General features: G+C 43.0%; 1 long non-coding RNA gene across 1 annotated transcript; it reads left to right on the top strand.

Annotated features, from left to right (window-relative positions):
• The first annotated feature begins 904 nt into the window (after positions 1-904).
• On the top strand, positions 905-26,359 carry LOC148129850 (uncharacterized). The gene is made up of 3 exons (XR_015750579.1): positions 905-1,011; positions 18,350-18,483; positions 25,933-26,359. It is a non-coding gene; the product is annotated as an uncharacterized LOC148129850 (long non-coding RNA).
• The last annotated feature ends 819 nt before the right edge of the window (positions 26,360-27,178 follow it).

Below are 27,178 nucleotides of genomic sequence, written 5' to 3'. Positions count from 1 at the left end.
TTCTATTCTATTCTATTCTATTCTATTCTATTCTATTCTATTCTATTCTATTCTATTCCATCCTATCCCATCCCATCCCATCCCATCCCTTCTCTATTCTATTTTTCTGTATTCCATTCCATTCTTTTCTTTTCTATTCTATTTTCTACTCTATTCTATTTTCTATTCTGTTCTATTTCTTCTGTATTCTATTCTATTCTATTCTATTCTATTCTATTCTATTCTATTCTATTCTATTCTATTCTATCCCATCCCATCCCATCCCTTCTCTATTCTATTTCTTCTGTATTCCATTCCATTCTTTTCTTTTCTATTCTATTTTCTACTCTATTCTATTTTCTATTCTATTCTATTTTCTATTCTATTCTCTATCCCATTCCTTCCCATCCCATCCCCTTCTATTTAAATTCTATTCCTATATCCTTCTATTCTATTGTACCCTATGACTATTATTAAGTGTTGTACCTGATGATTCTTGATTCTTGATGAATGCATCTTTTCTTTTATGTGCACTGAGAGTATTTGCACCAAAACAAATTCCTTGTGTGTCCAATCACACTTGGCCAATAAAGAATTCTATTCTATTCTGTTCTGTTCTGTTCTGTTCTGTTCTGTTCTGTTCTGTTCTATTCCATTCCATTCTATTCTAGTGACCGTTCAAAGTTACAATGGCACTGAAAAAAAAACAACCACCCTCATGACTGCTTTTCGCACTTGCGACTGTTGCAGCCTCCCCCTGGCCACGTGATCGAAATTGAGACGCTTGCCAACTGACTCATATTTACGACAGGCCAGCAAAGCCAACGGGGGAAGCCAGATTCCCTTAACAACCGTGTTGTTACTCAACACCTGCAGCGATTCACTGAACAAGAAAGGCTGGTAAAAGGGGGGGGGAGGGGACGACAACATTCCCTTCACAAGCGCTTTGCTTAGCAACGTGGTCGTAAGCAGAAGACTGCCTACCTAACCCGCGAACCCCGACTGGCAAAGGAGAAAACTGTTTCTTTTAAAGTATTTTCTTCCTCTAGGCAAGATGCAGCAAGCTATTCTCCCTCCCTCCCTCTCTCTCTCTCTCTCTCTCTCTCTCTCTCTCTTTAATACGCGTGGTGCCTCTTTGTCTGTGCTTTGACTTAATGCATAACAAAATAGAGCGGGAGGAGAGAGCAAAAGGACTATAATAGAGCTACAGAGAAGATGCAGTTGGCAGCTGAATTATTAAAGCAGGCAGGGGAATCTAAACTCCAGTTCCTGGAAGCCTCGGATGGGGTTGCCACATCCCCATCTGGCTTAAAAGGGGAGGAAGAGCTGAGCGATCCGTTGCTGTTTTCGTACAGAATTGTCTCTTCTTCAAATGTCCACATTCACCTCAATTTCATGCATTTCCCTTTGATGTCCTTGGCACTTCATTCCGCATCAACCCCGCCTTGGACATTATCTGTTACACGCAGAACAATGCCTATGGCAGGGGTGCCCAACCTGGGCAACTTTTAACACTTATGGCGGCCGGGGAATTCTGGGTGTTGAAGTGCGCAAGTCCTTAAAGTTGTCGAAGTTGAACACCCCAGTCCTCGATAAGAGGGAATATTTGTAGGCTTGAAATGAGGGGTCCTGGGTGCCCTCTGAGCTTGGTGGTTTTCTTGCAGACATTTCATTACCCAACTAGTTAACAGCATCAGTGCTAGAGGAGGAGGAGGAGGAGGAGGAAGAGGAGGAGGAGGAGGAGGAGGAAGACGACGACCTGTGGGGGCCCTGGTGCTCTCTGCATTTGTTTCTTTTCTTGCAGACATTTTATTACCCAACCAGTTAACATCATCAATGTCAGAGAGGAGGAGGAGGAGGATTTGGGGGCCCTTGGGGGCCTCTGAGCTTGGTGATTTTCCTGCAGATGTTTCATTACCCAACTAGTTAACATCATCAATGTCAGAGAGGAGGAGGAGGAGAACTGTGGGGTCCTTGGTGCTCTCTGCACTTGTTTCTTTTCTTGTAGACATTTTATTACCCAACTAGTTAACATCATCAATGTCAGAGATGAGGAAGAGAAGGATTTGGGGGCCCTTGGTGCTCTCTAAGCTTGGTGTTTTCTTGCAGACGTTTCATTATGCAACTAGTTCAGTGCCAAAGAGGAGGAGCAGAACTGTGGGGTCCTTGGTGTTCTCCGAGCTTGGTGGTTTTTGGACAGGGGGTTGGATTAGATGACCTACAAGGTCCCTTCCAACTCTGTTAATCTGTATCTGTATGTGCTTCTGCAGACATTTCATTACCCAAAGCAAGTAACGTCATCAGTGCTAGAAGGGGGTGAGTCTTCCAGCACTCCCGATGTTACCACTTTAGATAATGAAACGTCTGCAAGAAAACAACCAGGTTACAGAGTTTGGTCTGCGATTTGCTTTTCAGGGCAAGCCAGTTTATGCAAGGTGCAGGAAGAGAATAAGAAACATTAAGCAAAGAAAGGAAAGGGATGTAATAAGAAAGGGAAACATTCTGTGTCAATCATCCATCCTACAAAAAGCAGGGCAGACTCAAAACACCAAAGTCATGAACATTTACGCTATTGAGCTATTTGCAAAAATAATAAAGCCGGATAGAAATAAAGCAAACCAAATAAACAATGAAGGGAAAAAAGTTTCAGAAACTTTACTAAAAGCCCTCGAGTCATTCCCCAGACTTGTCCAGCTGTCCTCCACAACAATCTCAGGAAACAGATGTTGGTTTATGTGTCTCAGGCAGGTGCTTTGTCAATTTGCCCACATGCTCCAAAGCCTTTCGTTTTTTCTAAGCTCACGATGTTGGCATCACTCAATAGGTTTCCCAGCAGAATTTGACGGAGGGCAAAGATTGTCTGATGCCAGGCCTTCTCTTGGCATGGTCAGTACCTTCTTGGGATGCTGCCCACGTTCCCTCTGCACCTGTAAATCAGGCAGGCTGGGGCTAGGTTGGTGGGACGGGGATGCGATGACTCAAGGCTCCAAGAGGGTCTGTTGTCGATATTATCTTTCCAGGCTGCTTTTCAGCCTTCCAGACAGAAGCTTTGTTGTCCTCAGTTGAGAAATTCCACACAATTTGAGCTTCTGCTTAAGTGCCAGCTGGAAGGGAAGGAAAAAGGAAAGGAAGAAAGGAAATAGAGGAGAAGGAAAAGCAAAGAAAGGAGGGAAAGAATAAAGAAAGAGGTGAAAGGAAGGGAAGACAATGGAAAGGAAGTAAATAGACGAAAAGGAGAAGGGAAGGAAGAAAGGAAATAAAGAAGAAAAGGAAAGGAAGCAAAGAAAAAGGAAAGAGGAAGACAAGGGAAAGGAAGTAAATAAATGAAGGGGAAGGAAGGAAAGGAAAGGAAGAAAGGAAACAGAGAAGAAGGAAAAGCAAAGAAAGGAGGGAAAGAATAAAGAAAGAGGTGAAGGGAAGGGAAGACAATGGAAAGGAAGTAAATAGTTGAAAAGGGGAAGGAAAGAAAGAAAGGAAATAAAGAAGAAAAGGAAAGGAAGCAAAGAAAAAAGGAAAGAGGAAGACAAGGGAAAGGAAGTAAATAAATGAAGGGAAAGGAAGGAAAGGAAAGGAAAAAAGGAAACAGAGAAGAAGGAAAAGGAAGGAAAGGAAAAAGGAAAGACGGAAGGGAAGCGAAGGGGAAGGAAGTAAACAGATGAAGAGGGGGAAGGAAAGGAAGAAAGGAAATAGAGAAGAAGGAAAGGGAACAAAAGGAAGGGAAGAAAGAAAAGGGAAAGGAAGAGAAAGGAAGTAAATAGATGAAGAGGGGAAGGAAAGGGAAGGAAAGGAAACAAAAGAAGAGAAAAGAGCAAAGAGGGGAAAGAAAGAGAAGACAAAGAATAGAAATAAACTGATGAAGAAGGGAAGGGAAAGAGGGTTTTTGTGACTCAAGGAAATAAGTCCAGCATAACTGGCTAAATCTAGGCAAGGAGACGAGTTGCCCGTGGTGTGGCTGTGTCTCATCCACGGGGCACGGGAGGAGATGGGGGGGGGGAGTGACAGAGAGAGAAAAAAATGTGCTTCTAATTAGCCGAGGGACAGGAGAGGAAATAACAACAGGCTGGGGTGGGAGGTGGCTCTTTAGAGGGTGCTCCTAGTTAATTGCGGGGTGCAGAAAGCGCATTCCAGCAGTAAAAGTGAGACCTGAGTAGCTCGAGTCCCGAGGTCAGTCTCGAAGTAGGCCAGAAATTTGGGCAGGCACATGCAATCCCCACATGTGGAAATGGCTTTCACTGGAAGCCACACCAGAGCTGTAATGACCAATTCAGGATGATAAATGGGAATTGGGGCCTGGTGGTTTCCCACAGTTTCTCAACCGTGACAGCTTGAAGATGTTTGGATTTCAACTCCCAGAATTCCCCAGCTAGCCTGCTTAGGTTACCAAGAAGAAACACTTAAGGGACATTGGCCAAAAGTCTTGGGGAAGGGGAAGCCCCTGTGAAATGGTGGGTTCTGGACATTCAGCAGGCATTTGTCACTGCTCTTCCTACCGTTACCCACCCTCCTTCCCTCCCACCCTCTCTCCCTGTCTCTCCATCCATCCATCTCTCTTCACCTCCCATCCTCCTTCTCTCCCTCCAAGTTTTCCTTCCTTCACTCACTCCCTTCCTTCCTTCCTTCCTTCCTTCCTTCCTTCCATCCATTCATCCATCTAATCTTTATCTTTTCAATTGTTCTTCTTTCTTTCTTTCTTTCTTTCTTTCTTTCTTTCTTTCTTTCTTTCTTTCTTTCTTTCTTTCTTTCTTTCTTTCTTTCTTTCTTTTTCTTTGTCTTCCTTCCTTCCTTCACTCACTCACTCACTCACTCCCATCCATCCATCCATCCATCCATTAATCCATATAACCTTTATCTTTTTAATTGTTCTTTCTTTTTCTTTCTTTTTCTTTCTTTTTCTTTCTTTTTCTTTCTTTTTTCTTTCTTTGTCTTCCTTCCTTCCTTCCTTCACTCACTCACTCACTCCCATCCATCCATCCACCCATCCACATAACCTTTATCTTTTCAATTGTTCTTTCTTTCTTTTTCTTTCTTTGTCTTCCTTCCTTCACTCACTCACTCCCATCCATCCATCCATCCGTATAACCTTTATCTTTTCAATTGTTCTTTCTTTCCTTCTTTTTCTTTCTTTCTTTCTTTCTACCTTCCTTCCTTCCTTCCTTCCTTCCTTCCTTCCTCCTTTCCTCCTTCCTTCCTTCCTTCCTTCCTTCCTTCCTTCCTTCCTTCCTTCCTTTCTTCCTTCCTCCCTTCCTCCCTTCCTCCTTTCCTTCCTCCCCCTGCCTCAGTTCTCCAGAGATCCTCTAAGCGGAAGACAGAAAAGCCAAACAAGGTCACCATGGCTGTTTTTTTTTTTTTAAAGACAGGCACTCTTGTCTTGAATTAGGGCACCTCCTAACTTTTTCAAGGGAGGGATTATCTTGCTTTGAAGTCGGGCAATCTGATTCCCAAAGCCTTCCTGCAAATGAGGTGAAGAAATGAAAACCCAGGAAAGTAACCCCTTTCTGTCTCAGGGCTGAACCCCCAAGGCCTCTGCACCAGCATCTCCTAATCCAGAGGCCCCCAAACTTGGCAACTTTAAGCAGAGCTGGCTGGAGAATTCTGGGAGTTGAAGTCCACAAGTCTTACAGTTGCCAAGTTTGGGAACCCCTGTCCTAAACCCTCCTCCAATTTTTGCAACTCCATCCCCATATATTTCTCCTCTGAAAAAGCTGAAGGAGACGTAAACCGGCTCTTTCTAAGCACGTGCATGACAGGCAAGGATCTCTCCTCCCACTCTGCGCACGCTTTGCGGAGGTCTTGTCCTGGGCTTCACCTGCAGGGAGCATGGTGTGTTTTCAAAGACTTCGCCACTGTAGACAATATTCTTTTGTTTTGGGGGCTCCACCAGCGACTCCTCCCTGATTCCACCAAACTGGTTTTCCAGCCACCGTATTGTTAGGTTTTTTTTGCCTCCTTAGTCAACCTAATCACATTTGCTTAATGGGGTGGATTAACAGATTAACAGATGAACAGAGTTGGAAGGGACCTTGTAGGTCATCTAGTCCAACCCCTCCACCCAAGCAGTACACCCTACACCGTTTCTGACAAATAGCAGTCCAGTCTCTTCTAGAAAGCCTCCAGGGATGATAGTTTCGCTTTGCTCAACCCTGAGTCCAGCAGCAAGAGCAGTCTACCCTTATTCTGGTGCCTTCTGGGGACAAGTGTTCCCGCCCAAAACCTTCGGTCAGGAGCAAATGCAAGGGAGAAGAAAGGCTGTTAACCTACTAATAGCAATCGGACTTAGACTTATATACCGCTTCACAGTACTTTGCAGCCCTCTCTAAGCAGTTTACAGAGTCAGCCTCTTGGCCCCCAAACAATCTGGGTCCTCATTTTATCCACCTCGGAAGTACGGAAGGCTGAGTCAACCTTGAGCTGGTCAGAATTCAACTGTTGGCAGTGGGCAGAGTCATCCTGCAATACTGGATGGGTGGATCGAAGGGAAGGAGGGAGGGAGGAAGGAAAGGAAGGAATAGCACTTAGACTTATATACCGCTTTGTAGTGTTTTAACAGCCTTTTCTAAGCGGTTTGCAGAGTCAGCCTATTGCCCCCAACAATCTGGGTCCTGATTTTACCCACCTGGGAAGGATGGAAGGCTGAGTCAACCTTGAGGTGGTCAGGATTGAACTGCTCGCAGTCAGCAGAGTTAGTCTGCAATGTTGCATTCTACCCACTGTGCACCAAGGAATGAAGGGAGGGAGGAAGGAAGGAAAATAGCAAGAGCACTTAGACTTATATACCACTTTATAGTGCTTTCCAGCCTTCTCTAAGCGGTTTACAGAGTCAGCCTCTTGCCCCCAAACAATCTGGGTCCTCATTTTACCCACCTCGGAAGGATGGAAGGCTGAGTCAGTGATCTTAGTACGTTGGGATTCCCTCCATTCCCTCAGAGATAAAGAAATAGGAGCTTCTCTGGGCAAAAAAAATAAATACATTTTTTTTTTAAAAAAAAAAATTGAGATAAAAAGTCTGATGGACAGCCACAAATAAGACCTGAATATCCATTGCTAAGTGAAGCAGATGTTAAGTGAATTCTGTGATCTTTTTTTTTTTTTGCTACGGTTGTTAACTGAATCACTGCAGTTGCTAAGTGGATCGCCCGGTCACTAAATGAATCTGGTTCCCCCACCCCCACTGACGTTGCTTGTCAGAAGCTGGCTGGGAAGTTTGCAAATGGTGATCACGTGATTCATGTTGGCTGCAACCGTCGTAAATCCAGGCAAATACTGAATTGGGTTAGTCTAGTGCAGGGGTGTCCAACCTTGGTAACGTTAAGCCTGGAGGACTTCAACTCCCAGAATTCCCCAGCCAGCTTGCTGGCTGGGGAATTCTGGGAGTTGAAGTCCTCCAGGCTTAACGTTACCAAGGTTGGACACCCCTGCACTAGTGAAAAGAAAGACTAGAATCTAGAATCGAATAGAGCTGGAAGGGACCTTGGAGGTCTTCTAGTCCAGCCCCTTGCTCACTCAGAAGACCTTCTCTACCATTTCAGACAAGTGGCTGTCCAGTCTCTTCTTTAAAACCTCCGGTGATGGATCACCCACAACTTCTGGTGGCCAGCTGTTCCACTGGTCAATTGTCCTCCCTGTTAGGAAGTTTCTCCTGAATTCCAGGTTGCTTCTGTCTTTGGATTAGTTTCCATCCGTTGCTTCTTGTCCTGCCTTCCGGTGCTTTGGAGAATAGATTGACTCCCCTCTTCTTTGTGGCAACCCCTGAGATATTGGAGCACTGCTGTCATGTCACCCCCTACTCTTTCTTTTCTTTAGACTCACCAAACTCCAAACCTGCAGCTGTTCTTCATAAGGTTCAGTCTCCAAACTAGGGGAGAGAGGATAGCAGTGTTCCTATCGTTGAGGGGCCGCCCCCAAAGAGAAAGCACCAGAAGGCAAGAGAAGAAATGGAGAGAAGCAACCGAGGACGAAGGAGAAATTTCCTGATAGAACAATTAACCAGTGGAATGGCTAGTTCATGTTCTCCCTCTTTCCTTCCTTCCTTCCTTCCTTCCTTCCTTCCTTCCTTCCTTCCTTCCTTCCTTCCTTCCTTCCTTCCTTCCTTCCTTCCTTCCTTCCTTCTTCTTTCTTTCTCCCTCCCTCCCTCTTTCTTTCTTTCTTTCTCTTTCTCTCTTTCTTTCTCTCTTCCTCCCTCTCTCCCTTTCTTTTTCTTTCTCTCACCCCCTCTCTTTCTTTTTCTTTCTTTCCCTCTCTCTCCCTCCTTCCCTCTTTCCTTCGTTCCTTCCTACTTTCTTTCCTTCCTTCCCTCCCTCCCTCCCTCTTTCTCTCTCTCTCTCTCTCTCTCTCTTTCTTTCTCTTTCTTTCCCTCTCTCTCCCTCTTTCCTTCCTTCCTTCCTTCCTTCCTTCCTTCCTTCCTTCCTTCCTTCCTTCCTTCCTTCCTTCCTTCTTCTTTCTTTCTCCCTCCCTCCCTCTCTTCTTTCTCTCTTTCTCTTTCTCTCTTTCTTTCTCTCTTCCTCCCTCTCTCCCTTTCTTTTTCTTTTCTTTCTTTCTCCCTCTCTCCCTTTCTTTTTCTTTCTCTCACCCCCTCTTTCTTTTTCTTTCTTTCCCTCTCTTTCCCTCCTTCCCTCTTTCCTTCCTTCCTACTTTCTTTCCTTCCTTCCCCCCTCTTTCTCTCTCTCTTTCTTTCTTTCTTTCTTTTTCTTTCTTTCCCCCTCTCTCCCTCCCTCCCTCCCTCCTTCCTTCCTTCCTTCCTTCCTTCCTTCCTTCCTTCCTTCCTTCCTTCCTTCCTTCTTCCTTCCTTCCCCCCTCTCCCAATCCTCAATACTCCATAACTTTTGATTCCCCCCAACTCTACTTATAAAATGGCTCAAAAGAAAAGATGGGACGACCATAAAACCAGTTTTGAGGACAGCGAAGACGAAGCAAGGGGAGAAAACAAGGCCAAAGAAATGCCCCCCCCCCCGCGTTTGCAATAAATGCACTTTTCAGCACTCGCTAAAAGGAGCTTTAGGTGGAGTAAGCGGCTTTCAGGCTACGTCTGCACCTGATTGTAGGGCTGCTCGGCTTCCTCCCTAGCTGAAGACCTTAGTAGCAAAAGACACGGTTCCCATTTAAGCAAGGAAGACATAATACTTTCTGGCATCGACTCTGACAGGATTCCCCCTCGCAGATCCTGAGCACATCAAGATGGTTCTTAATGCGTTGATCTCAACACTCACCATCATCTCTTCTTCTTCTTCTTTTTTTTGGGGGGCGGGTTGCATTGTTTGCTGATAGCAGTGTTCACCTTCTTTCCTCCCTCTCTTTCACCCTGTGCTTCTTGATTATATAACTTTAGCACGGGGCAGTGGGATTTTTTGAACAATTAAGCCGTAGTTGCCTCCTCCATCCTCTCTTAAACCATCATTTATTTCAGTCAAATCTCTGAAAAGCTTGACTTTGTTCTGCTCCACTTTCCAGCCAATGTGACGTTTAATTCTGGACTTTGTGTTTTTAAGGAGGATTCTTAAATGCATGCAATATTGCTACACACCTATTTTTCAAAAAAGATGGAGCTTGAAGCACATGGGTATAGATTTATTTTATCAATTTAGAAGCCTCCCAGATCCTAATGTTAATCTAATATATTTGCATAAAAGAATCACGACTCTCTTCCCTCTTTTATATCAGACAAAATGAAGGTGGGATTATTTTGAAGACTTTTCACAAAGTTTTCACTTTCTCGGGATTTGATTTCCTTCCTTCCTTCCCTCCCTCCCTCCTCTTCTTTCTTTCTTTCTTTCTTTCTTTCTTTCTTTCTTTCTTTCTTTCTTTCTTTCTTTCTTTCTTTCTTCCTTCCTTCCTTCCTTCCTTCCTTCCTTCCTTCCTTCCTTCCTTCCTTCTCTTTCTTTGTTTCTTCACTTTCTTTTCTTTCTTCTCTTTCTTCTCTTTCTTTCTTTCTTTCTTTCTTTCTTTCTTTCTTTCTTTCTTTCTTTCTTTCTTTCTTTCTTTCTTGTTTCTTCACTTTCTTTCTTTCTTTCTTTCTTTCTTTGTTTCTTCACTTTCTTTCTTTCTTTCTTTCTTTCTTTCTTTCTTTCTTTCTTTCTTTCTTTCTTTTTTCTCCTTCCTTCCTTCCTTCCTTCCTTCCTTCCTTCCTTCCTTCCTTCCTTCCTTCCTTCCTTTCTTTCTTTCTTTCTTTCTTTCTTCTCTTTCTTTGTTTCTTCACTTTCTTTTCTTTCTTTTCTTTCTTTCTTTCTTTCTTTCTTTCTTTCTTTCTTTCTTTCTTTCTTTCTTTCTTTCTTTCTTTCTTTCTTTCTTTCTTTCTTTCTTTCTTTCTTTCTTTCTTTCTTCTCTTTCTGCCCCCCCTGGCCATCTCTATATTTCTTTGCCATGCAGAGCACCTCTTCCTAATAACAACTCTCAAAAATGGAAACCCCTATCTTGTCTTTTCTTCCCTCCTCCTCCTCCTCTCAAACCTCTTTGCCCCTTTTGTGCCCTGCCTGTCGGGCTGTCAGCTTCAGGGCAGGGATGCTACACTTAGAAATGCACTCTTTTTGTTTATTTTGGTCACAGATTACCTATGTTCCTTGGGCGATTCCCAAGAAATAGAATAAAATACTGAAAGTAAAATTCTGAAGGACAAGATCAATGCGAATAAAGAGAAACCATGGGGTGGGGGGAATCCTCTTTGAAGTTACAGGGGAAAAAAAATAAATAAACCAGCTTAGCAGCAAAATAAATGACACATCACACATCAAACAACTCAGAAGTGAAGATCATAACTAAGTTAATGAAAAGGTATTTCCAAAGTCTGAGAGGAAAAAAGTGAACATTAGTTAAGCTTTGTCGGAGAAGCTATTTTACAGCAGAATGTGCTCCTAAAAGGGCCTTCGTTTGGTTATCAAGCACCTCTCTAAAATTGATCATCTGTTTGGGTCATAGAATCATAGACCTGGAAGGGGCCTTAAAGGTCATCTAGTCCAACCCCTGCTCAAATGAAACCTTTATATCCTTTAGTCCCAGAAGCACATCTGTGAAAAGCCAATCATTGCAATACTGACCACATGGCACCATTTGAAAAATGGTGTCTCGGGGCATGAAGGTATCCGCCATCTTGACTTTTTTGACCTCTTTCCCTGCCTGATTTTCTCACTCTGCTTCCTAGCAGGAGTGGCCTTCCTCCTGGAGGTGGGAAACACTTGGAATCAAAAGAGAAGAAAAAGGTCATTGCCCAGACTGATCTCAGTCAGTTTTACATTCCAAAGCAGAACAATTAATTTATTTTGCCATTTTTAAATTATGTATTTTAATGGCAAAGGACACCTTAGGTTGCCTATATTAGGTTTGATGCTATTCTCTTATCCTACGGCACCAAAAGAAGTTGGAAGTCTGCTCTTTTTCCCCCTTTCTTTTTCCTTCTTGCCCTACACTTTTCTCTTTCCCTTTTTCTTCCTTATTTTCCCCTTATTTTCTTTGGTTTAGGTATGCAAAAACTTGTGGCTTTTTCTGATTCTAACTCTTTACAGATTTTTACAGATTAACAGAGTTGGAAGGGACCTTGTAGGTCATCCAGTCCAATCCCCTGCCCAAGCAGGAGACCCTACACCATTTCTGACAGAAGGCAGTCCAGTCTCTTCTTGAAACCTTCCAGGGATGAAGCTCCCACAATTTCTTTTAATAAAAGTTGTATTTAAGTTTTCACAAAACACACAAATACAAATAAAATATCTTTTTTTGAGAACAGCGTGGCCCCGGGTTATCACTTCTCCATACAGACATAAACTCAATACATATTGATCTTATACATTCTAATCCATATCTTAAAGCTCCCACAACTTCCAAAGGCAACTTCTGTTCCATGGGTTGATTGCTCTCACTGTCAGAAAATTCCTCCTTATTTCCAGGTTGAATCTCTCCTTGATCAATTTCCATCCATTATTCCTTGTCTGGCCTTCAGTTGCCTTGGAGAATAGCTTGACCCCTTCCTCCTCTCTGTGGCAGCCCCACAAATATTGGAAGACTGCTATCCCGTCTCCCCTGGTCCTTCTTTTCCCTAGACTAGCCATGTCCAAGTTCCTGCAACCGTTCATCGTACGTTTTCATTGTATGTATGTATGTATGATGCTTTCCTGACTTATCAACTCAGTGTCACATTGAAAGGATAAAACCCATCCATTCTGCTTTAGCATGAGAATGAGGAAGCCTGCAAAAGCTTTTGGTTAAGTAGAGGGATCCAAAGGCTCAGGGACTATTATCTTTATTACACTCCTAATCTTGCGGTTTGCTCGGATGTTGTGCGCAAAACACGTCCCTTCGGAGAAGGAGAGAAAATCAAAGCACTGGATCTAAAGGGGCAGCCTAGGATGTTCTCCTAGCTTCCCGTCACTAGTTATTGGGATTGTGTGTGTGTGTGTGTATGTGTGTGTGTGTGCAAGCGCGCAATTTTTTTAATATTATTCTTACGGTTGCTGTGAAGCATTTAGTGATTGGAAACAGGAGCGGCTTTTTCACACTGCTGCTATTATTTCACAATGAATCTGACGAGCGTGGCAATTACGTTGAGAGAAAAGGGCAAGGCCGGTATTAAATTACATTCTTTGGCTGCTGTAGCAGAATGCAGTAATTTCAACTCTGTTCAGAGAAAAGCAGACGTGTCTAAATACTGGAAGGACTTGCTAAAAAGTTTCTCTTCCCAGCCTTTATTTTCAAAACAAGGCAGAGGCAAAAGCTCTTTGTGTGCCCCCCCCTTCTCTGTCTCTCTCTCTCTCTCTCCTGGAAATGCATGAATAAATCAAAAAGACTCATCGTCTGGGAAGTACATTTTCAGTTACAACAGATTGTTTATTGTGAGTCAGATCCAACCAGTCGCCTGAGATTCCAACATTAGCCTAACTGAGTACTGGGTCTCAGATTTAATCCTGGTCATCCCTCTATAGAACAGATCCAGATGTTAAGCCCCTTCCCCATCAGTCAGTCTTAGAAACAACTAAGTTCAGTTATGGAACCCAGTTTTTTTTCTTCTCAACCTCAAGGATGGACTTCAGTTTCCAAAACTTTTAGCTAAACTGGCTAGGGATCTCTGAGAGCTAAAGTCCACCCGTCTTAAAGTTACCGAGGGTTGGAAAATACTTATTTAGACTAGGGCAGACTCATCGTTCTCCAGTCTTGAATCGATGCAGGAAAAAGGAGCTAATTCCCCCGATAGTTTTCTTGTCCTCTTCTTCTTACTGTTAGGAAGACTTTTTCAAAGTTTTCATGAGAATCTGCCTTACAGATCTGAAATCCATCCTTTTTTTTTGGCTCAATGTTCAATGTTTCTCAAAACGTCATCACTTTTAAGATGGGTGGACTTCAACTTTCAGGAATAAACAACGGACAAATTCATTCATTCATTCATTCATTCATTCATTCATTCATTCATTCATTCATTCATTTTCCATAGCTGCCCATCTCAGTCAACTCAACTGAACTGGCTGGGAAAATCTGGGAGCTGAGATCTACTTATCTTAAAGTTGCAGAGGTTTTGAGAAATACTGATCTAGACTATGGCAGAATCAAAGCTGAACAGTTCCCTTTGGTAATCTGTTTCCTCATACTGTCGCTCTTTCTAAGATGGGCAGACTTCAACTCCCAGAATTCCCCAACCAGCAGATAGCAATAGCAATAGCCCTTAGACTTATATACCACTTCACAGTGCTTTCCAGTCCTCTTCTAAGTGGTTTACAGAGTCAGCCTCTTGCCCCCAACAATCTCGCTCCTCATTTTACCCACCTCAGAAGGATGGAAGGCTGAGTCAACCTTGAGCCAGTCAGGATCAAACTCCTGGCTGTGGGCAGAATCAGACTGCAATATTGCATTCTAACAGGAAGGAAGGAAGGGAGGGAGGGAGGGAGGGAGGGAGGAGGGAGGAAGGAAGGAAGGAAGGAAGGAAGGAAGGAAGGAAGGAAGGAAGGAAGGAAGGAAGGAAGGAAGGAAGGAAGGAAGGAAGGAAGGAAGGAAGAGCAATAGCCCTTAGACCTATATACCACCACAGTGCTTTATAGCCCTCTCTAAGCGGTTTACAGAGTCAGCCTCTTGCCCCCACCAACAATCTGGGTCCTCATTTTACCCACCTCGGAAGGGTGGAAGGCTGAGTCAACCTTGAGCCAGTCAGGAATGAATTGCTGACAGTTGGCAGAATTACATTCTAATCACTGTGCATGATGGATGGATGGATGGATGGATGGATGGATGGATGGATGGAAGGAAGGAAGGAAGGAAGGAAGGAAGGAAGGAAGGAAGGAAGGAAGGAAGGGCAATAGCAATAGTGCTTAGACATATACCGCTTTGTAGTGCTTTTACAGTCCTCTCTAAGTGGTTTGCAGAGTCAGCCTCTTGCCCCCAACAATCTGGGTCCTCATTTTACCCACCTTGGAAGGGTGGAAGGCTGAGTCAACCTTGAGCCTGGTGAGATTCGCACTGCCAAATTATAGGCAGCCAGCAGTCAGCAGAAGCAGCCTGCAGTACTGCACTCCAACCACTGCACCACCGTGGTTCATGAACTTCTTGAGTATAAGCCAATGAAGGGTCTGGTCCAGCTCTACTTTGGGTTGGATCGAAGCAGCTGTTTCGGATAGCCACCTGGGATGGGGGACAAATTGGGCAAGCCCACCCCTACTCCACACTTGACACCCGCTCTTCCAAAAAGGTTTCCAAGGATCCTGAGTGGCTCTACAGAATCCCTTCAAGGATCTCTGGAGACCGGCCCGTTGTAGGGCGGGAAACGGCTGAGCTACCAGCAGAGAGAGAAAAAGTGATCCTCTGGAAGCTCCGGATTTTTTATTTTTTATTTTATTTATTTATTTTTGTTTATTTATTTTGTCAAGCGATTATAAGATAACAGGCATAAGTATAAACATAGTTATGAATACATGAAATGGATACATGTAAGCAAAATAGAAAAAAACCCAATAGGACAGGGACGGTAGGTAGGCACGTTGGTGCACTTATGCACGCTTAAAAGAGAGAAGTCTTTTTGGACTAGCTTTGCTAACCCTGTGGTAATAGGCAAGCTCACTAAAGTAGTAATCTTACCAAAGCAGTAAGCTCTAAATAGTAGGGCTTATTTCTGCATATTAAGCATGCAAGGATTCCTTTGTAAGGAATCTCCTAGGCTCAGCCCCCTTGAAGATGGGCACTTAAGCTAGCTTACGCGCAATTCAATCAGAAATTACATTCCTTTCTCTTTGATCTTCCTGCTTTCTCTCCAGGGCTCCTGGCTTGGGAAGATTAGCATCTAGATTCCCTCAAGTACCGAAACAGGTTCGCTTCTGACACTAAGCCATCATTTGAGCCATGGCTGGGGTTTGCACAACACACCAAACCACAAATCGTGTATTAAACCATACTCCGCCTAGACTTGCCTTGAGGCACGATGGGCAACACGTCAATTTTGAAAATAAAAAAAAGAAAGAAAGAACGAAGGCCAAGCCAAGCAAAAGGGTGCAGTGTGTTTGGTTTGGGTCAGGAATACAGGCAATACTCAACTGACAACCATTAGAGACCATTCCAAGTTATGGCAGACACCCCAAAAGCTACTTGTGACCCAGTTTCCAAATTCTGACATCCACCCCAACTTGCCAGGGCCGCGCAACTGTTGTAGTTATGAGTTAGTTGCCAGGCACCTGAATTTTGATCACATGACCACAGGGATGCTGCAACGGACAGATGAGCCACAGTGGCACAGTGGTTAGAGTGCAGTACTGCAGGCTACTTCTGCTGACTGCCGGCTGTCTGCATTTTGGCAGTTCAAATCCCACCAGGCTCAACGTTGACTGAGCCGTCCTTTCGAGTGGGTAAAATGAGGACCCAGATTGTTGGGGGCAAGAGGCTGGCTCTGTAAACTGCTTAGAAAGGGCTGTAAAAGCACTGTGAAGCAGTATATAAGTCTAAGGGCTAGTGCTATTGCCCTTCCTTCCTTCCTTCCTTCCTTCCTTCCTTCCTTCCTTCCTTCCTTCCTTCCTTCCTTCCTTCCTTCTTTATTTCTGGTTAGAAATGCAGTAATATAAGCTAATTCTGCCCACTGCCAGCAGTTCAATCCTGACCAGCTCAAGATTGACTCAGCCCTCCATCCTTCCGAGGTGGGTAAAATGAGGACCCAGATTGTTGGGGGCAAGAGGCTGGCTCTGTAAACCACTTAGGGCTGTAAAGCACTGTGAAGCAATATACTGTATAAGTGTATGTGCTATAAGGATAAAAAATGGTCATAAGTCACTTTTATAGTGCCGTTGTAACTTCGAACGGTTAATAAATGAATTGTATGTAAAGGACTACCTGTAACATTATCCCTGCTTTAATAGTTGCTGAAACAAGTTTAAAAAAGGGAGAGACTTCCCTCATTTTAGATAAATCTTCTGAAAGTGGAGAAGAGATGGCAAGCATCAGATATATTTTGTTTAATCTGGTGGAAAAGTCGGTTGTTCCCTTTAATTAAAAAAAAATGGTTGTCTTTGATTTGCAATGGCTCTTGTTGCCAAAAGCCCAAAACATTGTAAAATTCTGGGCCAGAACAAAAATACCAATTTTGGATCAAACGGAGTAAAAATGAACTCCAGCCAGCTATCCCAGATGAAAAGCAAGGAGAAAATGAAACAGTTGCTTCTCCAGGAGGATTAGGGCATGCCATTCCTCAAAGATCTGAGATGCCCTGATAATTCCTACTTATTTACTTCATTCTCAGACGCAGCTCCTAAATTTCTGCAGCAGCATATCAAAGGCCTTCATTGAGAAACAGCAATTTTCTCTAATTCTGCAATGATCATACTTTACCGCTGTTTTGCTGTGATTTTTTTCCCTCTCTTCCCCCCCCAACCCTCTTTTTTTGCCATTGGATACGGGTTTCAAATCATTTCAAGATCTCTCTAAAACATAATTCAGTTTGTTTGTTTGCTTTTTAGAAAGTAAAGGAGCAGAGAATTGCTGTTCAGGCAGTTGTGGTTGGTACTGAAGGTGGAGCAGAGGCCAACTTTATAAGAAGGATTCAGGCGAAATGTATTTTTTTTTTTAAAAAAAAACAATCTAATTTAAAAGGAAAGGAAAAAAGCGATTTATACAAATATACACATGCACGCACACACACAAAACACACCAGGATTACGGAAATATAACCTTAAGAATAATTATAATTTTTTCAAAACACCAGAAAGAAGCAACCATGACCTGGAGACTGAGAATATCCATAGACATTTAGCGATACACCAGAAAAAAAAAAATTACCTTCAGCATTTGGGCCAAAACTTTAACCTTAGACTGTCTACTATTGACCTCACCCCTTTCCTAAGAGGTCTGTAGGGGCGTGCATAAAGCGCACCAACGTGCCTACCGTCCCTGTCCTATTGTTTCCCTTATTCTTTTATTTTTCTTATATGTACCCATTTCATGTATTCACAACTATGTATACACTTATACTTATTATCTTGTAAACAATTGGCAAATAAAATAAATAAATAAATAAATAAAATAAATAAAATGCACAAAAGTCCTTGACCATTTGCAAAACAACAACAAAGCAACAGCAGAAAATTAACTACTCATACCAATATTGATAGATACCAACAACAATACTGTGGATACTCTGGAAAGAATGCAGAGAAGAGCAACAAAGATGATTAGGGGACTGGAGGTTAAAACATACGAAGAACGGTTGCTGGAATTGGGGATGTCTAGTCTAATGAAAAGGGGAGACGTGATAGCAGTGTTCCAATATCTCAGGGGTTGCCATAAAGAAGAGAGAGCCAAGCTATTCTCCAAAGTCTCCAAGAAGTTGTAAATGCTCCAATACTGAAAGTTTTTAAGAAGAGACTGGACAGCCATTTGTCTGAAAATGGTATAGGGTTTCCTGCCTAAGCAGGGGGTTGGACTAGAAGACCTCCAAGGTCCCTTCCAACTCTGTTGTTCTTTTAATATTGACAAATACCACAATGCAATGTGTTGCAAATCCTGTTGCTTTGGGTTTTGCCTAATTTTTAATTTAGCCTGTCCCATGCCAGAACAATACATAGAAATCTAAATCCAAAGAAAATGAAACAGGTTTAACTGATTTTTTTTTCCTTTTATCCTTTATACTGGTTGAGGTTTTATACCATTGTGGAGAATTGGCTGTCCGGTCTATTTTTGAAAAGCTCCAATGTTGGAGCATCCACAATTTCTAGAGGCAAGACGTTCCACTGATTAATTGTTCACACTGCCAGGGAATTTCTTCTTAAATCTAGGTTTGCACCAAGACAAATTCCTTGTGTGTCCAATCACACTTGGCCAATAAAGAATTCTATTCTATTCAGTTTGGATTTGGTTCTGGATTTGCTTGTTTGATATCTATTTAACCAAAACAAGTGAAGATGATTCTTAAAAATTAACTTTGCATACTCAGGTTGAAGGCACTCGTATGATACTAACATTGACACACAGATCTGTGCGGTGCACCTGGGAACCAGGTATATCTTCCACAACATTTGCTAAGAAAAAGAAGAAAGAAAATTCAAATCTTAAAATCCTCGGGACAAGGTATTATATTTTTCTCCCCCCCGCCCAAATCTTTGTGTCCAGTTACAAATAACTATTCTACTCAATTCTCTTGTACAATTGTGTAACACTGTGTTTTCTCAAGGTTGACATATTTGAAGATGGGTGGACTTCAGCTCCCAGAATTCCTTGGCCAGCTGGGGAATTCTGGAAGCTGAAGTCCACCCATCTTAAAATAGCTGAGATTGAGAAACACTGGCATAACTATGCCAGATGTTCCTGGTCCTCCTGAAGAATTAACTAAAATAGACCCTCTCCAATATACATATTTAAACAGAAAATAGTCTATTTGATGCTCTTGGCTTACTTTTCTGCCTTCAAAACCTCAGCAGAAAGCCTCGTTTCCCACGAGGGCAGCAGAAATAAATCTTCTAGGAGCAGTCAGAAGCAAAAATAATAATGAACAGGGGACATGACAGTATCTGGAGACAGCAGGAGAGAATAGAAAGAACTGGAGAAGATAACAAAATGCAGTTCTCAACTTTCGACTACAACAGAGCCCAAAGTTTATACTGCTAAGTGAGGAATTTGTTAAGCACGTTCGGTCCCATTTTACGACTTTCCTCACTACTGTCAACTCATAAAACATTTCTATGCCTGCTTTAGAGCTGCCAGGTATTGAGAGTTTTCACAGCGATAATTCAGCACCAGAAAAAATAAACACAGATGGCTGATGGCTTCATTTAACGTCTTTATAAACATAGTAGGTCAATTTTACAAACCAGTGTAGATTTCTCCAACACGGAGCAAACTCAAACAGAAACATGTTGCAAGTTCAGAGCAGAGCTCCAGTATTCAGCAAGCAAGTTAGTTTCATCTTCAGTAGACAGACTCAGAGCTTCACATAGCTGCAGAGTTGCAGAGCTTAACGAAGAACCACACCTAGACTACTTCTAGTTTCGGTTTCCAAACTATCCTCATTAGCTGATTTAGTTGCTCTGCCTATTCGTTGGCTGACCTTGTTACCATGCTCTATTCCAGTTCATGACACTCTGACACCAGGAACAGAAAGTGGCAGGGTGGGGGAGTTTGAAAGAGTCGTACAACAGTTTGGAATCAAAAGTGCATTCCATTCACATTTTGCAAAGATTACAACTAAGCGACCGCAGTTTCTGCCGCGCAAATCTCTAATTGAAGAATGTGATTGATGACTCTTGGCTATGAACGCGTTTTGTTGGAGAATATGAATTATGATATACCCAGAGGGGTGGGGGGAAAACTAGGGTCAAGGGTGACAGTGAATTACGTGTTTTAGAATCGGTTACACAAGGCCACACCAACATGTTAGCTCCTAATAAACGCTTTGAAGTTTTTGAAGCTTGGCTCGAAGCTCATGATTTAATTAGGGCCACTGGTAGAGGCTAGTAATAAGACATAGAAAGTAGGAATTGGAAAAACACTATTTTACATTCTGCCACAAAATATAATACATTATAATTACAATGTAAACGGAAAGAGTATTATTATGGATGCTGAATTAATATCATTGTTATCAAGATTTTGTATAGAGTAAAAGTAAACAGACTATGTAATGTTCACTACAAATTTGGAAGGAAAATATAATATTATTATTATTATTATTATTATTATTATTATTATTATTATTATTATTATTATTATTATTATTATTTTGGCAGCTCAAGAACAAGCCTTAGCCACAAATTGCATGAAGGCAAAGATTTAGCATGTCACCACCAACAGCAAATGCCGCCTCTGTAATGAGAAAGATGAAACAGTTGACCATTTAATCAGTGGATGCAGCAAAATTTCACAAACTGACTACTTAGAATGCCATAACTGAGATGCTAAAATCATTCACTGGAAACTATGCCAAAAGTTTGGATTTGAGTATAGTAACAACTACTGGGAACATCAGGTTGAGGAGGTTCTGGAAAATGGAAAAGTCAAGATCTTGTGGGACTTCAGAATTCAGAAGGACAGGTATTTGGCTCACAACACACCTGACATAACAATAGTTCAAAAGAAAAAGGTTTGGTTCATTGACATTGCAATACCTGGTGATGCACGAATTGTAGACACGCAGCAAGAAAAAATCATAAAGTATCGGGACTTACAAATTGAAGTTGAGTGACTTTGGAAAAAGAAATCCTGTGTTATCCCAATTGTAATTGGAGCCCTTGGAGCAATACCTAAAGGGCTGCCTCACTATTTGGAAATCCCGAATTTATCAGACTTGAATACCCTGAGTCTACAAAAAACCATCCTACTTGGAACAGCTTATATCCTCCGATGCTATTTGAACAGTTTCTAGGTTCTTGGTTAGGACTCGAGCTGTTGAGTTACCAACCAGCCCCAAAGGCTGTGAATCTCACTAAAGATTAACCACTAACAACAAGAACAGCAACAACAATAATAATAAATATGAGTCAGTTATCCAGCATCTGACTGTAAATGCAAATCACATGACCAGGGGGAATCTGCAATGGTCACAAGTGGGAAAATGGTCATAAGTCACTTTTTTCAGTATTGTTGAAGCTTCAAATCATCACTAAACAAACTAGCCAACTTATTAGCTTCAACCCAGAAACATGACGCTGCTAATTTCCTCCACAGGTGAATCATTAATACACAGAGGTGTGTTGCTGTGCCTGCTTTTTCTGAAACCAACAACGATCTCTTTAGGTTTTTCCTACGTTTAAAATGTGGCTGTTTTTGTTACACCAGTTTCACCGGAGCCTCCATTTTTCAGAGGAAATGTTGGCGACGCTCAATGCTTTCGTAAAGATTGTCAAAGGGGAACTGATCCATGGAGATTTGGGGTTGGTTCTGGGATTAAGATGGGCAAGCTGCTGCCGCCATGCCACCTTTGACCCCTTGCCTTGTCTGAATTGCATCGCAAGCCCAGTTTCAAAAGCCCACAATAAAAAGCCAATTATCCTGGCAAGAATGATTTGACCCAAAGAAGCAAAGTAAAAGAGTAAAGACAGGCAGGGACATTAGAAAAGCAACACTGGTAAATTTTGAAAGGGAAGAATGGACGGGTTCATTAATAGATTGTTTTTATTTTCTAACAAAAGGATGTGCCATCTGTTTAAGAAGGTTTATCGTTGTGTAAGGATTTTGTGTAAGCAGCCATCAGACCTCCACTGGTTAGCATTGATCCTCTATATCAGGGGTCCCCAAACTTGGCAACTTTAAGACTTGTGGACTTCAACTCCCAGAATTCCTCAGCCAGCTTTCTCAAAGTCTTAAAAGTTGCCAAGTTTGGAGACCTCTGCACTATCAAACCACTTCCTGTTAATGCCAAGTTGAAATCTGCCTTTCTATTTCTCCGAAGTTCTCTTCCCCTGAAAATCCAAACGTGCTTTTTCAGGAGGCAACTGGACTTTGGTTTTTTTCCCTTGAAGATGTTTCACTTCTCATCCAAGAAGCTTCTTCAGTTCTTCCACTCTCCACCATTCAGTCAGAACCGAAGAAGCTTCTTGGATGAGAAGCAAAACCTCTTCAAGGAAAAAAACAAGAAAGTCCAGTTGCCTCCTGAAAAAGCACCTTTGGGTTTTTGGGGAAGAGAACTTTGGAGAAATAGAAAGGCTTTGGGATGAATCCCCTTCGAATGGTGCAGGAGTATGAACGGGTTTCCAGAAAAATTGCAGACTACAGGAACCATTTGCACTTCAGTTTGAGATGCAGAGAGCAGAGACGCATCATCCTCAACGGCCTGCGACTGACTTCAACAGTGAAGGGGACACAGGGCAGAAAACATCCTGCAAAAAGCTCAGTTCCACAACACAGTCCTTTCCCAATATCTATTTGCATCATTCAGGTGTCCCTGAGGAGAGATAAACCTCCAAGTGGCCTCAACAACCTTCTAAAAGGATGCAAACGACCAGCTGTCCACAAGGACTATAAATCCTTCCATTCCCTTCCATCCAGATAGAGCTGAAGAAGCTTCTTGGATGAGAAACGAAATGTCTTCAAAGAAAAAACCAGAAAGTCCAGTTGCTTCCTGAAAAAGCACCTTTAGAGCAACCATGACCTGGAGGACTAAGAATCTCTACAGACTTTTAGCTATACAATTTGGGATGAACACCCTTGGAATCGTGTGGGAATAAGGAATGGATTTCCAGAGGAGAAAAAAATTCAGGCTACAGGAACCAGGAGCACCACTTAGGTGACCCTGAAGACACAGATAAACCTCCAAGTGACCTCAACAACCCTCTAAAAGGATGCAAATGACCAGCTGTCTGCAAGGAATATAAATCCTTCCATTCCCCACCATCCAGTCAGAGCTGAAGAAGCTTCTTGGATGAAAAGCGAAACATCTTCAAAGAAAACAAAAAACAAAAAAACAGAAAATGCAGTTGCCTCTTGAAAAAAAGCACCTTTGGGACAACCAGGACCTGGAAGACTGAGAATCTCCATAAACACTTCCATTGCAAAGTATTTCTCTCCCCCCCCCTGCTTTATTCCCGGCATGTACAGCAATATTTTCCCCAAAAATTCTCTTGGGGTTATTCTTGAGCTGACTTTGAATCCAAATGTTACTGAAGACGGGACTGAGGTTACTTTTTTGAACTGGTTCTGTTTTTTCCCAAGCTTCCTGGCTGAGACATTTCCCAGTCCAGAAAAGAAAAAAAATAACCCCTGAGACGTTCCTTTCAGTGGGATCCTTTTAGGACTCACAAGAAGTACAGATATTCCTCCACTTATAACCATTTTTTAAGTGATCCTTGGAAATCACAACAGTGCTGAAAAAAAAAGGGATGTATGACTATTTTTCACTCGGATGACTGTTGCAGCATCCTTGTGGCCATGTGGTCAGAATTCAGATGCTTGGCAACTGACTCATGAGGGTGGCAGTGTCTGTCCCAGGATCGTTTGAGACTATCAGCAAAAAAGTCAATGGAGAAGCCAGATTCACTCAACCATCGTGGAACTGACTTAACAACGGCAGTGATTCGCTTCACAACTGTAGCAAGAAAGGTTGCAAAATGGGGCAAAAAAACCCTCACATAACAGATGTCTCGCTTAGCAGCATAGGTTTGGGGCTCAGTTGTGGTTGTAAGTTGAGGACGACCTGTATGGGAAGCCAAAGAGAATTTAACAGGTCCGATTAAAGGACAGACATTGGCACCAGTGGTGGGATTCAAAATGTTTTATACCACCGGTTCAGTGGCCGTGGCTTGGTGGGTGTGCTTTGTACTCTCCTGTATGCTTCGGGCAACTGCTGCGCAACACTCTGCTGGGTCCCGCAAAACAGCTGAGCTTCAAAAGAAGAATATGGGATCCCAGGCAGGCGGGTGGGCCCAACAGCAGAGCGGTGGAGAGAACCAGCACAGTTGAGAAAGTCCAGGAATATTTCACAAGGAGAGTTCTCCACTCCTCTACTCGTTGCAGAATACCTTAAGCCACCAGACTTGAAATTCTAGACCTAGAAAACCTAGAACTACGCCGCCTTCGGTCCGATCTAAGTATAGTATATAAAATCATACATTGCAATGTCCTACCTGTCAATGAATACTTCAGCTTCAATCATAACAACACAAGAGCACACAAGAGATACAAACTCAAGGTCAATCGCACCAAACTTGACTGCAGGAAATACGACTTCAGCAACAGAGTGGTCAATGTCTGGAATACTCTACCTGACTCTGTGGGTTTTTTCCCCAAACCCCAAAAACTTTTAACCTTAGACTGTCTACTATTGACCTCACCCCATTCCTAAGAGGTTTGTAGGGGGTGCGCATAAGCACACCAACATGCCTACCGTCCCTGTCCTATTGTTTCTTTTGTTTTTCTTATATGTACCCATTTCATGTATTCATAACTATGTTTTTACTTATACCTATTATCTTGTAAGCAATTGACAAACCAAATAAAATAAATAAATAAATAAATAACCAGTTCCACTGCTCGTCACCGCTACTGGGTCAGCCGAACCAGGCCGAACCGGTGGAATACCACCACTGATTGGCACATCCTGTAATGGAATGTGGAAATGGGCTTTTGGAGACACGAGGAAAAGTCATAGCCTAGATCAGGGGTCTCCAACCTTGGCCACTTTAACATTTGTGGAGTTCTGGGAGTTGAAGTCCACAAGTCTTAAAGTGGCCAAAGTTGAAGACCCCTGGCCTAGATAATGATCTAGTGGCTAAGGCCCTGTGTCACCTAAGGCTAGGTCACCTGTGTTCTAGTCCTACCTTAGGCACTAGGCCAGTTGAGTGACCTTGGGCCAGTCCCTGTCAGGCACGAAGAACCAGAGCCACACTTTCAGTTCCAGTTAATTTGATTTATTGCTCAGGGTTATACGCAAGAATCTAACCAACTAACAGCCAGCACTAAACTGGTGTTAGATAAGAGTTAACAGAATTCAAGACTTAGATTGTTTATGGCAGGGGTGTCAAACTCAAGGCTGGGGGCCAGATCTGTCCCATGGGGTGCTTAGATCTGGCCCATGGGGCCTCCCTGGAAAGACCGAAGGACCGGCGCATGGTCCTCCTGTTAGGAATAACATGGTTACCTAACTTAGTTTAAAGAGATATACTGAACTTAGTGTATGATATATGGACTGTTTGACTATGCTAACAATCTTACTGGAATAAACTATTTAACTAGCACTGTGTATCTGTTTTACTGAGTGTAAACTACAACAACGTTTATCTCACATATCTGCCTGCCTGACTGACTACCGTTGCACGTTCTGCTAGGGTGTATATCCTAACACCTCCCAAGCTCCATTTTCACTGGCAGAGGGTTGCAGGAGACCGTCGCAGCCAAAAATGGACCTTGGGAGCCCGTTTTCACGGGCAGAGAGCTTGGTCCACCACAGGCACTCACCAACATGAGTGATGTCATGCTGGCCACGCTCCCTGCCCCCCCGAAGTCAAACACAACCCTGATGCGGCCCTCAATGATATCGAGTTTGACACCCCTGGTTTATGGAAATGTAACGATTCTAGGCTGATTACTCTCTTGACTCCATCCTCAGGCTCTGCCTGTTCTTCCCGTATAGTCTCCCTCTTTCAGCACTGGCTGTAATAGTATGTGAGAATGGCCTTGCGAGACAGGAGGAAAGACAGACAGAGGACCAGGGTGAATCTATGGTCAGTGTCAAATGTGTCATCAGTTTGGAGGAGTTGTTCTGCTCCCACAAGAGACCAGCCTCCCATGAATTCCATTGACCCTTATCTAGCACCAATTTGACTTGACCGTTAGTAGTTCAGATTCTTGTCTATAAAAGGTAAAGGTGAAAGTTCCCCTCGCACATACCTGCTAGTCATTTCTGGCTCTTAGGGGGTGGTGCTCATCTTCATTACAAAGCCAAAGAGCCAGCGCTGTCTGATGATGTCTCCATGGTCATGTGGCTGGCAGGACTAAACGGCTGTGAAGGCACACGGAATGCTGTTCCCTTCCCACCAAAGGGGTCCCTGTTCTTTTACTTGCACTTTTTATGTGCTTTCAAACCACCAGGTTGGCAGAAGCTGGGACAAGGAATGGAAGCTCACTCCATTACGCGGCACTGGGGATTCGAACCGCCGAACTGCGGACCTTTCTGATCGACAAGCTCAGCATCTCAGCCACTGAGCCACCATGCCCTCTCTATAGATAGCATGAAATAAACTCATAGTACTTTTGACGTCTACCCTGGTTTCTTGAGCCTGACAGATTCATGTAAGTGACCTTCGAAGTTGTGACGGTACTGATAAAAGTGCTTACTGACTTCAGTACTTGCTCTTATGACTGTCGTAGCATCCCATGGTCCCGTGATGTGGTTACGATTTGAGCACTTGGCAAGTGGCATGTATTTATGGCAGCTGCAGCCTCCAAGGGTCACCTGATTGCCACCTGCAATGTGGCCAGAGGGCTTTCAACAAGGACAGTCAATGCGGGAAGCTGGATTCACTTCACAATCATAGTGATTCACTTAAGGACCTGCCCACAGATCCACTGTTTCATACGAATCGTATCTGTCACCTCACCTCAAAACCTTTGTGATATCAATGAAGGGGAATGGTTCAGTTCTTCCCAATTTGCACACCTGACATTCTGGGTTGCACCGTGGCGGTTGTGGCACCTTATCACAATTTGCAACTTTCTTCTGACAACCAAAGGCAATTAGGGAAGCCAGCTAGAGAAGGGAAATTGAACCCTCTTTTTCTTGTGCTGCTGATTAAAACTGTGCTGGCAGAACATTTGCATTCTTTTTTTTTTTTTAAATGTGCACCGCACATGATTTGCATTTTATTTGTAAAGCCTTTTACTGAAAAGCAGTGGTGTTCCCACACCCCAGTTCAAACACAGTGCAGAGTAAACCTGTTTGCAGCCATTCATGTGCTTTGCATGGGGCTCCAGAAAAGAGCCAGAGAAATGATCCAAGGTCTGGAGGCTAAATCATATGATGAACTGTTGAGGGAACTAGGGATGTCTAACCTGTTGAAGAGATGGATTAAGGGGGCCATGATAACTCTCTTCCAGTACTTCAGGGCTAGTCACGGAGAAGAGGGAATTCGCTTACTTCCCAAAGCGCCTGACGGCGGGATAAGAAACTAGTCAAGGAGAGAAGCAACCTAGAACTAAGGAGGAATTTCTTGATAGTGAGAATAATTAATCAGGGGAAGTTGTAGGTGCTTCATCACTGGAGGTTTTCAAAAATAGACTGGACATTCATTTGACTGGGATGGTATGAGGCTCTTGTCATAAGCAGCAGGGGGTTAGA

Source organism: Notechis scutatus, chromosome 9 (assembly GCF_049901735.1).
Source record: "Notechis scutatus isolate UNSWTSFEM ecotype Mainland chromosome 9, rNotScu1.2, whole genome shotgun sequence".
In the NCBI taxonomy this organism is placed as follows: domain Eukaryota; kingdom Metazoa; phylum Chordata; class Lepidosauria; order Squamata; family Elapidae; genus Notechis; species Notechis scutatus.
The sequence above is the reverse complement of the archived record's forward strand: the minus strand, read 5'-3'. Positions and strand labels throughout refer to the sequence as shown.